The 6,220-nt window shown below is 48.1% G+C and overlaps 1 protein-coding gene across 1 annotated transcript in view; it reads left to right on the top strand.

Annotated features, from left to right (window-relative positions):
- Positions 1-356: 356 nt before the first annotated feature.
- The window catches only part of Fam163b (family with sequence similarity 163 member B), a 38,140-nt gene continuing 32,276 nt past the window's right edge, over positions 357-6,220 (top strand). Inside the window, exon 1 of the mRNA XM_031373342.1 lies at positions 357-466. The gene's annotated coding sequence lies outside the window, so the exon portion shown is untranslated. The remainder of the gene's footprint in view (positions 467-6,220) is intronic.

The raw sequence follows: 6,220 nt of genomic DNA, 5'->3' as shown, positions 1-6,220 counted from the left end.
GGAAAATGAGGTCCAAAAGAGGACCAAGTGAAGAGGCCCTACTAAGAAAGGCCTGCACTGCAAATCTGAGCCACCCAAAACCTGACTCGGGCAGGAGCGGCTTTGTCCTGCAGCTACTTGCTGACTTGCCCTGACTGCAGCCATGAGCTTAGAGGGAGCAAGGCAGAGCATCCTGCTTAGTCGGCTTCCCAGCACGCAACAGTGTACATGCACACAGTAGGTACTCACTGAATATGTGAGTGAGTTGGCCCTTTGGCATGAGACAACCAGCTCAAACAGAACTAAGCCAACGATTGTAGAAAAGCCAACTTTAGAAGGAGCAGCGTGGGGCCTGGGGAGGTGCTTTGGTGGGTAGTGACTACTGAACAAACATGAGGACCTGCTGAATTTGAACTCCAGCCACCACACAAGAGCCACGCACAGTGACCACACATTTGCAGTTCCCATCCTGAGAAAGTGGAGACAGGTAAATCTGTCAGCTGGCACTGCCAGGCTGCCCGTTACCTCAATGCCTAGCCAGTCACCTGTCCCTTACCAATCCCACATGAAACATCTCTGTGGCTGGTGGCCTCGTGGTGCCCAGGGAAGCTCTGCCACTCACCACTGCTTCCACTGCTTGTCTGGGTGGCTGAAACCCAGAACCAAATGTGCTTGTTGGAGACAGTGCACATGACACCACAGAGCCTCAGGCAAGTCCTTTCTCCTGTAAAGGTTTATAATGCATCCAGCAAATGGCTGCAGAGGTGTCCTTACTGCTTTGCCATCCAGGATGGAGGGTGATCCCCAGAAGCACTGGAGTGAGATTCAGGAGACTCACAGACACTGGGTTAGAGATGGAAGAGGGAGGCTGGGCATGTCACTTGCTCGCTTGCTTTATGGTGGGTCACGGTGGGCAATGCTTGTATCTCTGCTTAGGGCACAGAGATTTCCCTCAGCTGCCCCAGGCCACCTAGCTGGAGGACTGTGACAGCCCCTAAAGCCAAAGCTTAGCAACTCACACCTGCACCCTTTCATTCCATAACCTTAGGTGGAGCAGCGGGATTCGGAGTTCTCTCCTGCCTTCATTTCTCATGCTTCATCTGCCATGTTTCTTCCTGTTCCCCAGCTCCATCCCACTGGTCCCTTCCCTCCTCTTCTTCTTCCTCCTCCTCCTCCTCCTCCTCCTCCTCCTCTTCTTCTTCCTCCTCCTCTTCCTTCTCCTCCTCCTCCACATGCTGCCTCCTCTCACCGCAATCCAGATTGTCAGCAGGTGTCAGACCGGTAGTAGTGATCAATTCTGACAGGAGAACAAGGAATAAGTGCAAGTTTTCATTCTCTGTGCTCAAGAGGGGTCCTGGGTGGGGGTGGCAGGTCCTCGAGGGGCAGAGCTGCCTTGGGTGCTCCCTATAGAGCCTCCATCCCAAGAGAAAGACCTTGTCTTTCCCTAGAGAGCAAGAGCTTCAGTCTGTCTTGTCATTCTATTGTTAAGTCACCAGATCTTCATGTGTCAATCACAGGAAGGATTCTGTATCACGCTTTTATTAACCCCAGCATACACCTCCTTACAAGGCAGTGCTAGCAGGAGCAAGAAGGTACGGGGGGGTGTGTTGCTTTAACTTGAGGTTTGCATAATTCAGCCAGTCTCTCATGGTTTCTCCATTGTCATCATCATCATTGCTATTATTATTATTATTATTATTATTTGGCATGATAGACTGAAGGTACCACTCTGGGCTTAGGATATTGCCAGCAAGGACTTCAGAGGCCAGTGGACCTCTCTGTTATGACAGGTTCTTTGCTATGAGGTTGTCAAGGAAAAGACTAACTCTCCACTCACCACTGTCAACATAGTTCAGAGCTAGAACAACACAGGAGAGATGCCCAGCTGTCACTAAACACTTCCTACTTAAAGGACTTCACGCTGTCAGGACCTTGTCTCTTCAAGATTTACTCAGCTCAGAGCTTCCAGAATACAGGGGTTCTTACTCTGGTTTCTTCACATCCAGAGTATGTGGTGAATGAATGAATGAATGAATGAATGAATGAATGAACAAGTGCTCCATCTGGATTGTTGGAGCCATTGCCTGGGGGAAGTAAAGGACTGATCAGGACCCTCCCGGTTAAGGTTTCTCTGGAGTGAAGCATCCTGAGAGCCAATGAAGGCCTGGGAACAATAAACCCCCTGATGTTGGCTTCCCTTGCCATATCCACATCAAGATTTTCCAGTCTGTGACTCACATGAGGAACCCCAAGAGACCTGGGCTGATTCCTGTGTGTCACCTCCTCAGCTATCATCCCTCATGCTCTCTCACGAAGGAGTACATTGAGCTCACTGTCACAATGTTTTAGGATGTGGCAGCAATTAAAAGCCACCGCAGGTGCTTCCCAGGATGAGGCTTGTGCTGGGAACTACAGCAACAGATACATCCCACCTCCTTGGGCTTCACATGCCTATGTGTACCCCACCCACCCACAGTCCCCATTCTCTTGCACTTTTGCTCTCTTGTACACTTTAATTTTCTTGGCCATCCCTCAAAGTTGTTCAATCTAGCAGGCCTAGATCTGAGACATGAAGGCAACAACATCACAAAACACCACAAAATAACTACTGTTCCAAATCTCTGGTTATTTTTCATTCTTTTGTTCTCTGGATGGACTTGGATTTGGGTAGATTCATGATTCTGCCACCTGACATGTTCAATCAAACTTCTGAACCCTTCATTGTCTACAGCCTAAGAGCATGAGGTAATGTTCAACAACAGAAACATTTATACTTGCCAACCAGCCAACACCACCTCTTCCAAAATCTCCTAGGTGTCCTGGACAAAAAGAGTCCCCACCAGCCTTCACTTCAGTCTGTCTAGAGTCTTAAGCTGGCTCCTTCCTGAGGACTCCTGAGAGAGACTTGGACACTGTTTCTGGCCTTGGAAGAAGCCCTTTTCCTTTAGGAGAGCTTTGTTCTTCTAGTCTGCAGAATGACACTCCCAGTCATGAGCAGAAGCTGGGTGGGTGCCCTTCAAGCCAGAGGACCCACTGTCCAGTGGCTAGGGACCTGAAAAAGGCAGCTTACAGGTGGAAGTGTTTATGTGGGCTCACAGTTTGAGGGTCCATCCCATCCTGGTGGAGAAGGTATGGTGGAGACATGCAAGCCAGCTGGTCACATTGCATCTATGGTCAGGAAATAGATAGGGATGAACGCTGGTACCCAGCTTCTATCTTCCTCTTATGTAGCCCAGGATCCCGCCCCACAGGATGCTATTCTCATACTTGGAGTGTGTTTTCCAATCTCAGTTAATCCAATCTACAAACTCTTTCCCAGACACACTTACAAGTTTGTCTCTTCGGTGATTCTAGGACTTGCCATTGGGTTAATTGAAGATATTAACCCACTGTGATGTGTGGGTGTGCATAGTTCCTCATGGTCACCTTTTTCTCCCACACCACACCAGAATGTGCTCCCTGAGCTTAAATATTTGCAGAACACTGGAGAGAAGTTGGCGTCTTTGCCTCTGATGAAGGTTATCAACCCTCGTCCCTGAAGTTGCTCACATTCAAAGGTCCCATTTTTCATAGCATAAAAGACCACTTTTACAGAAGCTGCGTTTGCCCAGACTGGAAAGCAAGCCTTGCAAACTGCCCCGCACATTTCTGAGTGTTGGATGGTTTTCAGCACCTCCACCATCTGTTGGCTGAGTTACATCCACTAAACTATATATTGTAAAAAAGATGGGGACAGGATTGAAGTTGCCATGCAACTGGGAAGCCTGTTGAAGAGGAATGGCTAGCCCTGCCCTTAGCCTGCTGCTGCCCAGCCTGGAGAACTGAGTTCTAGAGACTAGACTTCTTTTGTTTGTACTAGACCTTGCTGTTTCAGGAAAGCTGATGGTATGTTGTTTCTATGAAGTCAGCTCAGAGACTCCTCTTTATTCCTCCCTTTTCTGTTTTTACAAATGAGTTTAAAAAATAAAATCCTTGCTTTTTTTCATACACAAAAAGCAAGGTGAGTGTTGACCACTGCACCATTATCCAAATGAAATCTGCTCTGTGCATTTCTGTTGGCTGTGTGGCTTTGGGAAAGTCACATTGACCTTCTGTAAATGTTTTGAAGTGAAGGTAAGGAAGGCTGGAGGGATGGCTCAGCAGATAACGCGCTTTCAGAAGCACAAGATTCTGAGTCGTGATTCCCAGCACCCACTGAGGGCTGGCTGTGGTGAATTTGTCTGTGACTCTAGCTTTAGGGGAAAGCAGAGATGGGGGGATCCTGGGTACTTGCTAGCTAGCCAGTTTAGCCAAAACAGAAAATTCCAGGGGAGTGGCAGAAGAAGACAGCCAATGTTGCTGACCTCTGACCTCTATATGCAAGCACACTGGTACACATGTGTGCACACACACAATGTGTCTACTGCTTTGAGTCATTGAAGCCAGTCACAGTTTAAACGAGACAAATACCACTAAATAAAGTCACACCACACAGGAAGGAGTAATAACTCAGAGCCCAGGGTCAAAGGCCAAGCCACTTCCTGGATGCTTAGCTGCTCAGACCATGGATGGCTACCGCACTCACTGCTCGGAGAAGATGTGGAAGTGTGGATAAGCTGGTGGCAAAGGCAATGTTTGATGGTAAGGCTTCTTTTGAAGATTTTTGGCACACATTTGACAGCATCTAAGGATCTAAGACAATCACCAAAAGGCAATTAAGTAGTCCTGATTGAGACTGAGTGGAAATGATTGTAGGAGTTGATTGGCTGGCCAGCCTGTGGTTTCCTCTTGGTGCTCTCCAGGGCTCTCCGACCTCCCCTTATATAGAATCATCTGTATGGAGCTCATTTTCCTATCTCTGAGTGGGACGTTGGTGAGTGTGAGAGATCTTGGGAGTCATCAAGTCCCAGCTCTGTTCTGCTGCCAAGGACTCTCATTTGTTCTCACCTACAAGACTGGTTCTGGCTGGCTCTCCCTAGCCCTTGCTGAGCTGGCTAAATGAGACAATGTGTGCAAGTGTTTAGCACTGCATCTGGAATGTGTTGAGCACATAACAAGTGATGTTTACTGTGAGATAAGAGCCTGCTTCAAGAAGGCTCTGAGTACAGTTAATTAATGAATCAAACACAGCCACTAGTCCCTGGAGAAATGAGGCAGGTGACAATTAATTACCCATCTCAAAAGGAGTAGAGATACTTAAAGGCGAGGTCAGCTCATCCTGATAGTTAAGTGGGATAAAGGGTGCTCCCAGTTTGTTATGAGGAGCCCCAAGGATATGATCATTGTTGAGTTCAGTGAGAACCCTTAGGAAGGACCAGCAGGGAAGTGGGCAGAGTACGTGTGTGTGTGTGTGTGTGTGTGTGTATACACACACACGCACGCGCAGGTGTCTGGCTAAAGCATCTGCTTCCTTGGCCCTGTGGCATGTCTTGGAATGACTTGCTGATCCTTCTATGCCCAGCCAGTGGGCAAAGGGGAAGGAAACTCCATCAGCTCCTTAGTCTCTCAATATGGGCTGACATATGTCCTCCCCAAAAGGGCAGAGCTTCTGACAGAGCATCAAATCATTCCTGGCACAATCAAGCATTCATACAGTACTCTTAGTGATCCAGGAAAGTTTCTCAGAGTGTGGTATATACTAACTCAAAGCCTCGTCAATACCTACTCCCCTCAGGTTGAGGTCTGCAGCTACAGCCCACTCGGGAATATCTTCCAGGATAGGGTTTATCTTGGGAACATATTTCTCAAAAGGAAAAGCCAGAAAGTTCTTCATTTCTAGCTCAAATCTGACTTGCTTTAACTTCCAACCACTGACCTAATGCTGTACTTGGGGTAAAGTAGCAGAGATTTGCTTCCTTCTCAATGTCTAGAAACCTGAGTCAGCCACAGGCCTCAGTCACCAGCCAGCCCAGTGCAGACTATACACTGCCCTCCAGTACTACACTGGACTGACCCAGAGAATAAAAACAGAAAAGAGCAAAGGAAAGCATTTATCAAGTACTTAGGATGTGCTATGCCTGTGGACATCTTTGCCTTTCATCTTCAGATCAGCCTTAAAGGCCCTGCGCTCAGCCACCCCAGAAACAAGAAGGACCAGGGACCTGCTCCAAGGTTGTGCTTTCCACAGTCAGATAAATCCCATCACCACAGAGACCAAAGCTCAAAGAGAAAGAAACAGGCTTGTAGAGATCGGTGAGAACCCCGCAGGGCGCACACAATAGTGTGGGTCCCTAGACCTTGCACATGAGCTCAGCCGCAGGGG

The sequence above is a fragment of the Mastomys coucha genome, unplaced genomic scaffold (assembly GCF_008632895.1).
Source record: "Mastomys coucha isolate ucsf_1 unplaced genomic scaffold, UCSF_Mcou_1 pScaffold15, whole genome shotgun sequence".
Classification (NCBI taxonomy): domain Eukaryota; kingdom Metazoa; phylum Chordata; class Mammalia; order Rodentia; family Muridae; genus Mastomys; species Mastomys coucha.
The sequence above is the reverse complement of the archived record's forward strand: the minus strand, read 5'-3'. Positions and strand labels throughout refer to the sequence as shown.